Below are 17,080 nucleotides of genomic sequence, written 5' to 3'. Positions count from 1 at the left end.
CACTTCAGAAGAGTGAGAATCAGTACAATGTTATTGGTGGCTTTTTCCAAATTGGGTTTCCACATAAAATCATTCTATCAAATGTACCATTGAATCTATTATATTTCATGATTACATTTATGCAAATTTGATTTGACAATAACCTACAAAATTTAAGTGATTTTATGAGCTAATGAATGCACGCATGAATATGTTTTATGAATATGGGTTCACTAAGTTATGAAAAGTTTTATTTCTACATCTAGACCTTAGATAACTGATTCTCTCTCCCCCCCCCCTCAGTTATTCTAAAGAATTCCAACAAAAAATATTATAAAAGTTTACACTTGTTGGGAAGACTTATCAGAGAACTAGAAGAAAAACCTTATCAAAGAAAATGATGTCTTATCAGAAATAGTGAAGACTTATAGGAAAGAAATGATTGAATAAAGGATAGATGTTGATTGAAAAGAAAAAGGTGGGATGAATCAAGTGTAATTCAAGGAACATTATAATGACACTAAAATTAAGATAAGAAGGAAACAAAGGATTAATGAAGAAATTTCTACAAGGTCAAAAATAACTTACAAAAATGGTGGAATTCAAGAAAGTAAACTTGATGACGATTTTTTTATGATTGGATCTAGGTTTAAGGTTTATGATTATAATGTTACTACATATAGGAGAAGAAAAAAGGAAGTTGAGCATCTTTTCAAAGAGTAAGAAGGATAGTAGAGGAGATAGGAGATTATAGACATTACAAATGAATTGTTATGCTCATAGAAAAGGTATAGATTTGATTAGAGGATTGTAATGATGTGTCATTATGAAATTGTAATGGATATGATATAACAAGTTATTGAAAAGTACATATCATTTCTTTCTAGAAGTTATAATATCAAAGTCCCTTATTGGGTGGCCCTAATAGGTCTATTTTCCTTTAGCATGGTGGCATTCTTAGAGTATAGTATCTAAATCCCCTAACCAGGTTACTCCTAGTAGGGTAAATACTTTAATAGTTCTTAAGGAAACCCATTAATTGGGTAACACCTAGCTTTTTCTAGTGACCCCTAATAGGGCAAGCTCCTAATAGAGTGTATTCTAGTAGAATATAGTTATTTGTGAGAAATAATCTTAGAACATGGTTTTTAGCCTAACCAAGTTTCTATAGGATAAATACTGGTGTTTAGTAGGTATGAATATTTTACTATGTTAAATGGATTTTTTTGTTTGGTTAACTGATGATGTTGTTATAAGTAAACTAATATTACTACTAGTAAACTAGAAAGAAATTTTTTAATTTATATTTATTTTTTAAGTTGGTTATTATTAATTCACCCCCTAGTCTTAGTAATCATACTATATCAACAATTGGTTGTTGGAAATGATTGAATAAGATCATGAATGAAGATTGATGGAACTGGAAAAGAATGTTTTCAATCATTGTTTTGTCATTGATGTCAAACTTGCTACTTGCAGGAATGATAATTGCATTAGTAATCCAAATGCTATCAATTGGTTGATTGACAAGGAGGAGGCAATCAATAAGATTTAACTAGAGTACCTAGAGAAAGGTTGAAGTTATGATGTTGTAATGAAGTACAAGGATTAGCTAAGCCATTGATGAAATAGTGTATTGATGACATATTCTAAGACACAGAGAATGGACACACTAAAACATATCAAATATGTAAGGGTTTAACTAAGTTATTTGTAAAGCCTAACTAAGTTCATTAAAAAGAGAGAGCTAAGCAAGCTAGTTAGTGCCAAACAGATTCTCAGTTGAAGCCAAGAAAGTTCACCTTTAGAGTGTGCTGAGTGATCTTCAAGTGTCGAGTAAATATCAAGTCCCAAGCAAGAAATAGGTGCTTAGTGAAGATACAAATGCCGAGTAGGATACAAGTGCTGAGTAACATAGAAGAAGTTGAGCATTAGTAAACCAATAATGCCGAGTTACTGCATTATTTTGAAAATCAAAAATTTGCCAGATCTGAGCTGACAAGGTTGTTACCTAGAATTCTGTAAACCAGATAGAAGATAAGAGTGATGAGCTGGTGGCACAGAACACCATGTAAAACATTTTTTGGCAAATACAACTAGACTCTAGATGAAGTTTCTAGATGAAGAAGAGACATGGGGTAGATATATTGTATCCTACCTAATCCATCGAAAGCCTAAAGTTGGAGAGGGAGAATTGAGCGGGAAAGATATTTCATGATTTCTATTTAAGAAGTCATAAGGTCACAAAGAAAAATAGAGGTGAAAAAGAATGAAAGCATGAAGTGGTGAAGAAGGTGCTAAGGAGAAAGAGAGCACATTCACTCTATTTCGTTGGATGACCACAGATATGATTGCATTGGTATGATGAGTAAGAAGACTCAAGTAGATGAATCTTGAGAGGAAGACAATCTATCAGAATTGAAGTGATTAAATGCCAAGCAAAGGATTGAACTAAAGTGTGATCTGTAATCTACAAAATATGTTGTAAGTTGTATCAGATCAAAAGCCATTATTGTCACTCTCTAGCAATTGTAACAATTAAGATAAATACTATGGACTTAGGTTGGTTTAATAGCCATGTTGTAAATCCTTTAACAGGGTGACATTCCAAGTGAATGTTCCAAAGTCCTTTAACCAGGCCCATTCCTAACAGTATGGTGAAATCCTCTAACAAGGTCACATTTAACAATGTGTTGTAGCCTTTAACGGGGCATGATTTTAACAGAGAAGACTATCAAAAGTGATTGAAATCAATTGTGTACTTATTTTGAGGGTATCATCCCCACTCCAATTTTACCTTCTTATTCCTAGAGGGTTTATGGGTTATCAAATTCTTAGTGTTATGGTGTGATGCATGTTTACTTTCCATAGTAGTTTCAATATTAAAATTGCATGCATGATATGTTCAGTTATGCACCATTAAGGATTTGTAGAAAAAGTATTATTAGGGCATTTGGACCTTGGATAAATAATTCACCCACCCCCCCCCTTCTCAGCTATTCTAAAGAATTCTAACAATTGGCATCAAAGCTTAGCTACTGACTTAGTTTAAAGAGACTAGAAGCAGAAAAGATCAAAATGCCTAAGAGAGAAGTTCCCAAGCTCAAAAAAGACAACATTGTTTCATGGTAAAGCTTGATGAAGCTACATCTTGGATCCATAGGAGATTATGCCTAAAATTCAATTGTTATTGAACATGTTGATCTAAATGGTGCTCTTATTGCAGAAAATTTGAAAAACAAGTAGGAACACAATCAGATAATGCTGGAAATTGCTTCTGCACTCAATTATGCTGAATTTGATGATATCAAAGGATGCGACACTGCATTCAAGATGTGGAAAGCCCTATCTAATATTTATGGAGGAGATCATAATGTCCAAAGAGCAAAAAGAGAAAGTCTCAGAGGAAAGTTCGATGATATGAAAATGGAAGAAGGTGAGAATGTTGTTCAGTATGTTGCTAGAATAAAGGAAGTGGTAAGTACAATAAGATGCTTGAGTGGTCAATTAGATGATGATAGGATTAATAGTAAGTTTTTAAGAACCTTGCTCCCTATCTATGGTATTAGAGTATTAGCTATACAAGAGCTAAGATGTGTACTAGGAAACAATCCAAGTTTTGAAGGTATAGTGGGTAGACTCACTGCATTTGAGTTATCTAACTTTGACAACTATAGACCTGAGAATGTTAAATCTTCTTTGAAAGAAAAGCTATCATTAAAAGATGTTGATCAAATGAAATCAAAGAAGGGAAGAAAGATGAAATATGTATGCAGTGACAGTAGCACTAATGAGGAAGATGTGGAACAATTGCAAGCATTACTAGCTTGAAGATTTCATAGAGGCAAAGGAAAATTCTAAGGTAAGCTGCCTATCATTTGTTCTAATTGCAATGAAGTAGGACATATTGCTGCAAGGTGTACACAGAAAAAGGAATATAGGGAAGGCAACAAGTACAAAAATAGAAGAGAAGATGATAAGAGAGATTACAAAGACAAAGGCAAGAAGTGCTATATTGCTGAAGAGGATTTTGATGATAATGATGATGAATTTGTCTATGTGGCCATGAAGGACTAATCTAATGAAGAAGAGTCTATAACACTGGTAACATGTATGAACAAGAATGATAGATGGATCATAGACAACGAATGTTCACATCACATGATAGGAGACAAAAGTAAGTTTGTTAACTTTACGTAGTATGATGGAAATAGTGTTAGATTTGGTAATGATGCTCCATGTCAAATCAAAGGAAAAGGTTCCATTAAGCTTATAGAGAAAATCTCATGTGATAATGCATACTATGTTGAAGGACTAAACTACAATTTGTTAAATTTCTCACAGTTAGGAAATGTAGGTAGCAAAGTAGAATTTGGAAATAAAACTGCAAAAATCTATGATACTAATGGTAGATTGATAGGAAAAGGAGATCAAACAAGAAGTAATCTATTTTATCTTGATCTAGAAAATACCTCTTGTCTTGTTGCAAAATTTGATGATGTGTGGCTATGGCATAGAAGGCTATGTCATGTCAACTTTGATAATTTTGTCAATATCAATAAATTGAAGAAAGTTAGAGGTTTACCTAAACTGAAGAAACCTGACAATATCATGTGCAAACAATTTCAGTAGGAAAGATGACCAAGTCAAGTTTTAAGAGTAAAAACTATACATCTAAAGAAGTACTTGAGTTAGTCCATACTGACTTATGTGGTCCAATAGAAGTAAAAAGATACAAAGGAGATAAATATATAATGTTGTTCATTGATGATTATTCTAGGATGATGACTGTTATATTCTTAAAGAAAAAATTTGATACTTTAAAAATATTTAAGTGGTATGTGGCTAGAGTTGAAAAGGAAATAGGAAAGAGTTTGAAATGCCTGAGATCAGACAGAGGTGGTGAATTCACATCAAATGAATTCGAGATATTTTGTAATGACAAAGGAATCAAGAGACAAATGTCAGCCCCTAGAACTCTCCCACAAAATGGAATTGTTGAGAGAAAAAATAGATCTATGATTGACTATGCTAGAACATTAATGATGGAAAAGACTGTTGCTCTAAAATATTGGAAAGAATTTGTAAGTGTGGTTGTTCATATACTGAACCGAGTACAAGTCAAGAAATGTAGAAGGTCAACACCTTTTGAATTATGGTATGGTCACTCACCCAATATAAAGCATTTCAAAGTATTTGGTTGCAAATGCTTTATCCTTAAAGATGCTAGAAATGGAAAATTTGATGCAAAAAGTGATGAAGGCATATTCCTTGGTTATTCCACTAGAAGTAAAGCATACAAGTGTTTAAATACTAACACTGACAAAATTGTGGAAAGTGCGAATGCAAACTTTGATGAGCATGCATATGTCCAAGTTGAAAAACCAAAGAAAATGGATGACTACAGAACCTTTGTGTATTCTTATGAAGGAATTCCTATTGACAAAGATCCTACCAATAAAATTGGGATTCAACAACAAGTTTCAGTTTCAGCCGAGTCACAACTAGTGAATGTCGAGCTGCATTCAAAAGCTGAGTTATAGAATGAAGGAAATGCTCATTTTGACTCTGAAGTTAGTACACATGAAAGAGGTGAAGAACTACCTAACAACGAAGTGCATAGTGATCCTAAATCTAAAAGATCAAATATGGAAACAAGGACAAAACCAAGATTGTCCAAATATGTAAAGAGGCATCACCCTATTGAACAAATAATTGGTGACAAAGATGCAAGACTAATGACAAGAAATAGACTAAGAAATGAATCATGTCTGTTAAGCAAATTTGAACCTAAGATAGTCTATGATGCATTACAAGATGATGACTAGTATAAAGCTATGGAAGAAGAAATTGATCAAATAAAGAAGAACAAAACTTGGAGTTTAGTTCCTAGAATAGTTGACAAAAATGTGATTAGCACCAAATGGGTATTTAGAAATAAGCTAGATAAGAATGGTGAGATTTCTAGAAACAAAGCCAGACTAGTATGTAAGGGTTATGCTCAAGAAGAAGGATTAGACTATGGGGAAACATTTTTCCCTATTGCAAGAATGGAAGGAGTAAGAACTTTACTTGCATATGCTGCATATAAAGGTTTTAAAGTCTATCAGATGGATGTAAAGTCTGCTTTTCTGAATGGTATATTGGAAAGAAAGTCTATATTGAACAACCAGATGGATTTGTTGATAAAAACAACAAAGATATGGTTTGAAAACTACATAAAGCACTCTATGGTCTGAAACAAGCACCTAGAGCATGGTATGAGAGACTTCACAGGTATCTAGTGCAAATAGGATTTGAAAGAACTGATGATAATAGAAACATGTACATCAAATCTAAATAAGGTAAGGATATTATCATATCTAAAATATTTGTGGATGACATAGTGTTTGGAGGAAAGGAAGTTCTTTGCAAAAATTTTGCTAACAAAATGAAACATGAATTTGAGATGTCTATGTTTGGAGAAATCAAATTTTTTGTTGGATTGCAAGTACATCAACTAAAACCTGGTATATTTATAACACAATAAAAGTACATCAAAGAGACACTTAAATCATTTGGATTAGAAGACTCTAAACCAGTTAGTACACCAATGGCAATAGGACATAAGCTATCCAAAAATGATGTATCAGCTGAAGTGAATCAAAAATTGTATAAATCCATGATTGGTAAACTACAATATGTTGTACATAGCAAACTAGACAAAGCATTAGCAATTGGAATAGTGGCTAGATTCTTTGCTAATCCTAAAGTGAACCATCTCATAGCAGTAAAAAAGAATAATGAGATATCATAAAGGAACTGATGACTTTGGCCTATATTATAAAAAGAATGAAAAGTTTGAGCTCAATGCATACATAGATGCAGATTGGGGAGGTAACATTGATGATAGAAAGAGCACAGGTGGAGGAGAACTATTTTTAGGAAAAAGAATAGTTACTTGGACCAGCAAGAAGAAAACGTGCACATCTCAGTCCACTGCAGAATCAGAATATGTGGCAGCAACAGTCAATTGCACAAACATTGTGTGGCTCACACATCTATTGAAAGGAATGAAAGAAGTGGTAACCAAACCTGTGATATTGTATTGTGATAATACAAGTGCTATAAACATATCCAAGAATCCAGTAATACATGCAAAAACCAAGCATATTGCAATCAAGTATCACTATGTCAGAGAACTGGTAGAAGACAAACAAGTGAAGATGGAGTACATTCACACAAAGGAACAAACTGCAGATATCTTCACCAAACCATTTCCCAAGGATGCTTATGAATATCTAAGACGAAAGTTGGGGGTAATTCCCCTAACTCAAGCAGATTAAAAGCAAAGAAGCTGCCCTACATCAACTGGAGCAAATCATTGAAATATCAGAAGAATGATGCAAAGGATGACAACAAAAACAAGAGACTCCAAATTAGTCACAAGCATGCTGACAGAGGGAGAAAAACATGAAATGCAAAGCTTATATTTCTCATGTTAAAGATGCTACATCTTTGGCATTTATGTCAAAGAGGGAGAGATATGTAGAAAAATGATCAAAATAGGGTTAAGAAAGAGATACTCATGAGGGAGAAATATATGAAAGAGGGAGATTTATGAGAAATTGAAAGGTAAAGATATGGAGATATATGAGATCAGTAGTAAAGCTATAGTCAAGAGGGAGAAATAGAAGGTATTAGAAAATGTATGTAATTTTGGTGGTAACTAAGTTGATCAAGTGATCAATTTGGTTTGCCATCAATGCCAAAGATGGAGATTGTTGGAAATGATTGAATAAGATCATGAATGAAGAGTGATGGAACTAGCAAAGAATATTTTCAATCATTGTTTTGTCATTGATGTCAAACTTGCTACTTGCAGGAATGATAATTGCTTTAGTAATCCAAATACTATCAATCGGTTGATTGACAAGGAGGAGGCAATCAATAAGATGTAACTAGAGTACCTAGAGAAAGGTTGAAGTTATGATGTTGTAATGAAGTACAGGGATTAGCTAAGCCATTGATGAAATAGTGTATTGATGACATATTCTAAGACACAGAGAATGGACACACTGAAACATATCAAAGATGTAAGGGTTTAACTAAGTTATTTGTAAAGCCTAACTAAGTTCATTAAAGAGAGAGAGATGAGCAAGCTAGTTAGTACTGAATAGATTCTTAGTTGAAGTCAAGAAAGTTCACCTTTAGAGTATGTCGATTGATCTTCAGGTGCCGAGTAAATATTAAGTGTCGAGCAAGAAATAGGTGCTAAGTAAATATCAAGTGCCGAGAAAGAAATAGGTGTCGAGTAAAGATACAGATGCCAAGAAGGATACAAGTGCCAAATAACACAAAAGAAGCTAGGCATTAGTAGACCAATAATGTCGAGTTGCTACATTATTTTGAAAATTGAAGATTCGCCAAATCTTAGCTGACAAGGTTGTTACCTAGAATTTTGTAAACTAGATAGAAGATAAGAGTGATGAGTTGGTGGCATAGAACACTATGTAAAACATTTTTGGCGAATACAACTGGAGTCTAGATGAAGTTTCTAGATGAAGAAGAGATATGGGGTAGATACATTGTATCCTACCTAATCTATTGAAACCCTAAAGTTGGTGAGGGAGAATCGAGCAGGAAAGATATTTCATGATTTCTATTTAAGAAGTCATAAGGTCATGAAGCAAAATAGAGGTGAAAAAGGATGAAACCATGAAGTGCTGAAGAAGGTGCTAAGGAAAAAAATTGCACAGATACTCTATTTTCTTGGATGACCACAAATATGATTGCATTGGTATGATGAGTAAGAAGACTCAAGTAGACAAAGCTTGAGAGGAAGACAAGCTGTCAGAATTGAAGTGATTAAAAGCTAAGAAAAGGATTGAACTGAAGTGTGATCTATAATCTACAAAATATGTTGTAAGTTGTATCAGATCAAAAGCCATTATTGTTTCTCTCTAGAAATTGTAACCATTAAGATAAATCCTATGGACTTAGGTTGGTTTAATAGCCATGTTGTAAATCCCTTAACAGGGTGACATTCCAAGTTAATGTTTGAAAGTCCTTTAACCAGGCCCATTCCTAATAGTATGGTGAAATCCTCTAACAAGGTCACATTTAACAATGTGTTGTAGCCTTTAACAGGGTAGGCTTTTAACAGGGTAGACCATCAGAAGTGGTTGAAATCAATTGCACATTTATTTTGTGGGTATCATCCCCACTCCAGTTTTACCTTTTTATTCCTGGAGGGTTTCTAGGTTATCAAATTCTCAGTGTTATGGTGTGATGCATGTTTACTTTCCATAGTAGTTTCAATATTAAAATTGCATGCATGATATGTTCAGTTATGCACCATTAAGGATTTGTTGAAAAAGTATTATTAGGGCATTTGGACCTTGGATAACTGATTCACCACCCCCCCCCTCCTTCTCAGTTATTCTAAAGAATTCTAATATTGGTATCAGAGCTTAGTTACTTTATTTTGAAGCTTAACTACTTAGGTTAAAGATCTTAAGATGTATAGGAATAATGTACCCTAGTTTAATAGGTATGAGGATGACTTTGGAATGTGGGCAAGAAGGATGAAATTAAACCTATCTAGAATTACAGATAATGTATTCTATTCACTTAATAATGAATGTGCACAACTCTCAAGCACTGTTATTGAAGCATGAAAGAAAGAAAAACTAATTCATAACTTTGTGATGATACAAATCACAATAGCTCCATGCAATTATGATTATGTTGACATCAAAAATATTCCTTTAGCCAAATAGATATGGGATACAATGGTGGAAGTCCATAGAAGATATGAACATGTCATGCAAGTAAAATTTGAAGGATTGAAAGGTAAATATGGCACCATGACAATAAATCCATTACAAAATATGTAGAAAGGATCAAAGATATTATTACAGTGATCAAAGGAGCTAGTGAAAAAATCAAAGAAAGAAAAATTGTAATTAAAATGCTCAGAACTCTTCCAACTATGTATGTTATTCAAGCTTCTACCATACAAGAATTAAAGACAATTGATAAGAGTAGTTGTTAGCCCCAACTAATGATGTAACTAATAATGATATGAATGTCTATGAAAAATTCATATTAATTTTTTATGTTTTCATTGATGTCAAATTCTTAGCTGGCTAGACATTATGCTAATTTAGTAGAGTTTCATATCATTTGATTGATGAAGAGGATTAGAAGAAAGTATGATGATGATAGAGTTGATAAGTACGATATTCAATGGGCACTTGAATGAGCTAGATAGTGATAATGTAATGTTGTTTTGAGTTTTTTGCACTCATATAATTATGTAATGTAATGATGAATTTTATGTATTTAGTAAGCTATGCAACCTATACTGAGTGACAAGGTAAAATGAGTACATTATTACTTGAGCATTTGGAAAAAGGGAAGTTAGAGTTTAGAATCAGTTGAGTAATACATATTTTAACTAAGTAATATATTGACCAAGTGAAATTTAATGTTCATCGAGTAATGTTGGAAGAAAAAGTTAAGTAAGATGAAATTTGACACCAACTTATGATAAAAATTAACAATTAACAATGTTCAAGAAGCTTGAAGGCTAAAGGAAAAGTTTGTTACAAGATCTATGACTGCAAAAATATAATTAAGACTTGATGATGGATATTTAAAAAAGATATGTATTAGCACAAATTTGAATAAAAGTTCTATTTTTTAAGTGACTAAATACATTGAATCTTAGATCTAAAAATCTAGTTAAGCAACAAAACCTAGAAGAATCTGGAAGTAGAGAGTTCTCTATTTAAGAAGATGTTGGAACAAATTTTTGGTTGCTAATTGTATTACTGGTTGAATGTTGATTGTTTATACAAAGAAATGATGGAGAAAGAAGAAGAAAGGAAGGAAAAGAGAAAGTTTAATCAAGAAAAGAAGATGGAAGATCAAGCAGGGTTAAAACAAAGAGAAAGTGTAAAGAAGTGAATCGACCAAGTAGAGATTGGAGAAAGAAGAAGAAAAATAAGAACATGAACAAGAAAGGTAGTGGTAAATATTACAAATCATTTTGTTAGTTTTTGAAAACTACGAGGCTGATCTAAAACCCAATAATAGGATATAGAAGAAAAAATTTCTTCTAAGGGTTAGTTGCTTTCTATTTTTAACTAAATTCTCTTTGGATCTGGACCAATATTAACAATATCACAAGGATTCTCTACCCTTTTGGTTCTACAAGACCAAAGTGGGTGCACCTTAGGGATGAAAATGATTGGATATTTGATACTTTCTTCACACTTCACTCACTAATATTATTTCTTCCTATATATCCTTTATAATAGAAATGGTCACAATTCTTCTTAGCTTTTCAAATATTCCTTGGTTATAGTAGCTAACTATAATTTAGAGCGTTGACCCAATTTTTTTTCTTCAAATAGTAAAGAAAATTTTATTTTATTTTAATTTGTGCTTTGTGCAACCATATGAATTTTTTCTCAATATGCATCTGAATTGATGATCAGTACCTTATCTATTGCTACATAGAGTCTAACCAAAAAAACTTGACCTATTTCATTTCCTTACAATTAAATCATTAATAGTTAACCTTGAACCCCATTCTTATGAATATCCCTCTCATATAACTAGAACCCTATCAATTTATTGAAGCATTTACTTAATTCTTTGAATTAAAAGAAACAACAAATTGATATACAATCTATCCTAGTTGCATTAAATTGTATGAACCTTAATCATTCAATCCCAACATAGCCAACATATAAAAAATAAAGACAAAATTTAGAGACATGAATATGGAAGAACTTTCCTTTGTATTAATCTTCCCTGAAAATAATGCATTTACATAATAACTTAGACTATGATAGAATGTCATTCAAGATTCACTAGTATTCCTTGATTGCAAAAATTGAATACAACATATAATATTGACACAAAGGCTAACTAAATCAAATGCAAAATAGCATAACACTAAAAATTACATGGATTTCAGACCTCAACTCTACATCTTGGAAATTATTTTATAGGAAGGATTGCAACAAGCTTTAGATGGGAGGACACATGTCAAAAAACTAATGGACACAAAATACAAAGTTATTTTACTTTTGTATGCAACAAGCTTTAGATGAGAGGACACATGTCAAAAAACTATTGGACACAAAAAATTTGGATGAAGTTACAAAACTAGCAGATGGCACTTTATGCAGGTGTCTTTGAGAAAATTTTGTTAGTCTTCAACCTTCTATCTTTTTCTTTTCCTTTCTCTTGTCTCCTCTACCTCTAATTGTATCCCGGATTTTCCTAATCATTGTCAACTAATGGTAAAGCCTTGATGTTTGCAGAAACCTCCTAGATGGCAACATTAGAATCTATATCTAGCCAAGTTGAATCCTTAACTATATTTAATTCTTCAAGGCACTTGTTCCACTTAGCATCAGTTATTTACTTAAACTCAATAATTACTTTTGACATCTCTACCTCTATCCTATATAGCATATCAATCATATCATACATCACCATCACACTTGCTTCATTATTGCAATAGGCTAAGAACCTTGGATGATCTAGGATATTATCAAAAGAGGATGACCACTCTACCTAGTCTTTAATCTTTCCATCACTATCCAAAATTGTAGGTACAAAACTAGGTGTTCCTACAACAATTGCCTTCATCTTATTATGTATCATCTACAACTTACCATTGAAGAAACCATTCAAATTCCTCACCTTAGCTATCATCTTTATGGTGTTTATGATCACCACCTTTGGCAAATATTTATTTTGTGCTAGTATAGGTACTAGAATATCAAAAAATGGAATATATAGACCCCATGTAGTTAAAAGAGGAGAAAATAAGGTAACTGCCTCTAAGCATCTATATTTTGCTCCTTGTAAACAAGGTAGTTTTTGTGCACATTCTATGAGACCAATTTTAAATAATTTATTTTATGAATTAGAAAATTCTTACTTGTTCTATTTTTTGTCTCTTTGCCTGATTCTAAATCTTCTTCATCTATCTCCATTACTTGGTCAGATGCTTCCCTTATTTTAGGTAATTGGCTTTTTGTCTGCACACCTCTATCATGAATTTTTGTAGTTTTTCTAATAGTGTTATTAAATATTTCTACCTTATATTCTAGCTTGAGGGTCCTCTACTCTAGAACATAGGTCTTCTTCATTTCTTCCTCATAGCTCCTCCTAGTTTTGATATATCTTTCATAAGATCCCTCTAGCTACGCTTGAAGGGTATCCATCCTGTCCTTACCCAATAGAGCTACTAAGGTGTGCATCCCATAATTTTGGCTCCTAGAGGTGGAGTGTACATTCTAGAAGATAACATTCTCTCTTAAGAATTCCTTAATTTCCATCAGATTTGGCTTCTAGTCCTCAAGAGCTAAACACCATATTACCATTGTCTAGGCATCTATATTATATCCAAGTCTTCTTAGCTCTTTGAGCTAATTTTCATCCTCAAATGAGATAGATTTGTCTATTTATTTGGTCCAATAGGAAAGAAGAGCTTATGTCCCATCCTAGGAAGATAATCATTCCACTTCTTCTCACCAATTCCCTTGCTTCTTCCATAATGAGGGTTTTAGTGGTAGGGTCATATTCTTTTAATTTCTAAACAAGTTAGCAACTACCTCATCAAGATCCCCTAGCTTAATCTGCAAAGATAACTCATTTTTCTTCAATTTGAAGAGGAAACTTTTAAACTCCTCTATCTTGATGGAATTGGCATCACTCATGAACTCAGTTGCTTCTATGATTCTATCATCAATCATTTGGGCTTGTAATTACAACTTCTTGAACCTTTTTTCATCCTCAAATTCCTAAGATACCAAATATCTCCTTTTGATATCATCAAAGTATTGACTATGCCTAGGCAAAATCTATAGGGCCTTTTGTTGATCCTTTTGTGGCACTTTGACCATCTTTTTTTTGTTTTTTTTCCTACTTTGAGCTCTCAAGGTTATCTTCTTCATCATCAGTGACTTCAATAGCTATGTCATCATTATAATATTTAGGTTCAACCTTTTTCCTTAGTGGTTCAATGATTTGTGCTACTATTTCATCAAAATTTTCTATACGCTTGTCCAATCTTGACTAGTAGTCTTCTCTAGGATAGAATCCCTTGAAGGATGGATCTTCTTTTCTCATATCCTTTTCAAAACTAACAAAATCCATATATTTAATCATCATCTCCCTATAAACATCCTCATTTAACCTATCAACAATGACATCCTCTTCCCACATAGGTTTTGTAGGGGGTAGGTTATATCCTCTTAAACTCTTCAAGGCATTTCTAATTGCATTATAAGGGTCATATGTCCTAGCTGTCCCAATTGGAAATTTATAGCCTATTAGATAGGTACTAGCTTCCTTAGTGGAATTCTTTCCTATCTCAAAGTCTCCTACATTGGTGCATCTAGACAAGAATGTTCCCTTCTTGACAAGTTTACCTAGGTATTCCTTATTCATTTAAATCAATTGCTAGAACACTTCTAGAAACCCTAGTCTCTCAGGATCATATTTGGGAAAAATGTGGGGTGGCTGAGGGCATCCAAAAATCCTAAGAATAATATACTCTTCAAAAAAAAAGACACTCCCTATGTCATGTGTTAGTTGTTTACCAAAATAAAAACACATTTTAGGTTTAACAACCTTTCGTACACTTCTAGGAATTCTTTCATTGATTAATCCTATCATTTTTAACATAGGATGAACAAAATCATTATAAAAGGAAATGACATTCAAATAATGGTTAAAAATTTCCATACCCTTGTCCACCTTTGTACTAGTGATCTTTCTTCCTACTTCTGTGTGGACTCAAAGAAGCTTTGATCAAATGCATCAAATTTTTTAACATGATTAGATGCATAATCATTGAATAATGAGGGAATTTAAAATTATCCAATTGTCCTTGTTGAGAAGCAATGATCTCCTCATGTATCTTTTCAATTATGTATACTACATAATCATACCCAACACTGGTGTTGGGGTCTTGGATGTTCAAAGCCATAACATAATGTCCTCCAAGGGCATTCATGGTTCCATTTGAACCTAGGACCCTGTTCAGACCAAAGACAATATTTTGGAAGTACCTCTAGAAGAACTCAAGAGGCATGATCTTTTCTATTTCCTTCTTCTTTCAAAAATCTCCCTTATTCATATGGAATAAAGGGATATGCCTTGTCATTTCCTTACCCATATAAAATTTCTTATGTTTCTTGAAATTCTCAGTTAGCTCATCCACATCAATAGGAAATGTCATTGGGCCTCCTAGGTCAAAGATCTCTATGAATTTCTCTTTATCTAGGGCAAGGAAGATGCTTCTATCTCACCAATGGAAAGACTTGCTTGTTGGATTATAGCTTTTGATTAAGACCTTTACCAGGTCCACATCCACAGAAGCTCCTGGCATGATCAATTTACCCAAATTTCTAACCCAAGGGTTGCAACTAGAACTTTCTCTTCTTTATTTTTATAAAAGAACCAAAACAATTCATATCCATTTCTATTTGGAACCTTTGCATCTCAGTAGAAAATATATGGATCTCTGAAGGTGTGATCATTTGCAACTCGTGCATTACTAGAACTAGGAAGAATGTGTATCCACTCTTTAATAAATGTAATAGGGCTTTTTTTTTTGCAAAGTTGATTCTTCAATCACTACTTATGCAGTCAATTCCCCCTTTTGCTAAGCCATTTATTTAAAAAATTCAATCAACTTTGAATGTTGTATGCTGAAAAATCACTAAAAAACACTTTGCAACTTAACTTTCACTCTAAAAACTCAAGAAATTTTGGAAATGGTAATTAAATCTTTGTGCTTCTTCTAATTTATCTATTTCTCATTAATGGAAATTAAATCAGCACACTTCAAAACATATCATTTCTTGAAAGGCTAGAAAGATGTTCACTTTTCCACATTTTGTACATCCAACTCATCCCCTTTTTATCCAGCTTAGACATGGTTGTTGAAAATTGTTTTATGCTTTCATAACTAAGAGTTGGGATGGTGCAATCACTACCTTTTTGTTGGTTCACCATGGTTTCTTCTCTTTCTTTATTTCTAGTTTTGACCATGTCAATAGGCCTTTTCTTATCATTTCACAACCTCACATCTCTTTTTTTAACCACTAAGCCTAGCCTACGAAGATTTGATTCCCTTTCTTCATTACATTTTAGCTTCATTTCACCTTTCTCTTCTAACCACTATGATCTAACAATAAGCTATTTATTCATCATTTTGCATCTTTGATGTGGTTTGGGACTTAACACCTTTTATGTCTATGATGATACAATACTTCATGTATTTACCTTATCACTCCCTCACAACTGTCAGTCATGATGTACATACTTTAACTATATGATGTTATGCTAAGCATCATCTTTGACTACTACTTCATCCTTCACAACATCAGAACTCAAAATTATAATGTTTTTCAAAGTCATGCAAAAGTGCAATAAGCACATTTAACTATAACATCTTCTTTGTTTAGATGTTTACAGCATCATTTCTTAACCATAGCTTTTGACTCACAAAGATGCAATCATAAGTACCTTAAGTAAACTTTTACTCCCTCTGATGATGCAACCACCCTTTATACTAATAGCCACCTGACTTTGCAGTTTCACCTCAATATCTTAACTTTAGTTGCACATTGTGAAAGAGTGATTTCAAGGATTTTGCTACTTCGTGATTATACCCTTAGGTCAACTATAAACTCATGCACTATTGAGACTATTTAAAACTTAACTACTTGATTTCATTTCACACCATCACACCTTAGACTACCAATTTGGTTCAAACCCTTGCAAAAGAGTGATAAGAATTTCTTCTGACTATTAAATATCTTTTCATAGGTTCACAACTTATAATTTTCCCTTATGGCTTAATCATGTGATCATGCAGTCACCCTATAATTTTACCATCTTATTGTTCTTTCTCCTTTTTGAATTAAACTCTTAACTCAACAAGTAACCCTATGAAGGCATGATTACAAGATTTTGCAACTTCACTACTTAACCTAAGTTTCCTGTCAACCACCTGTGAAGATGTGCTAGTCTTAAAATTTAACCACTAGTGCCTTTTTGCATCCTCATGACTTAAACCTCA

The sequence above is a fragment of the Cupressus sempervirens genome, chromosome 10, assembly GCF_028749045.1.
Source record: "Cupressus sempervirens isolate cs-2001-9-10 chromosome 10, ASM2874904v1, whole genome shotgun sequence".
NCBI classification, from domain to species: domain Eukaryota; kingdom Viridiplantae; phylum Streptophyta; class Pinopsida; order Cupressales; family Cupressaceae; genus Cupressus; species Cupressus sempervirens.
The sequence above is the reverse complement of the archived record's forward strand: the minus strand, read 5'-3'. Positions refer to the sequence as shown.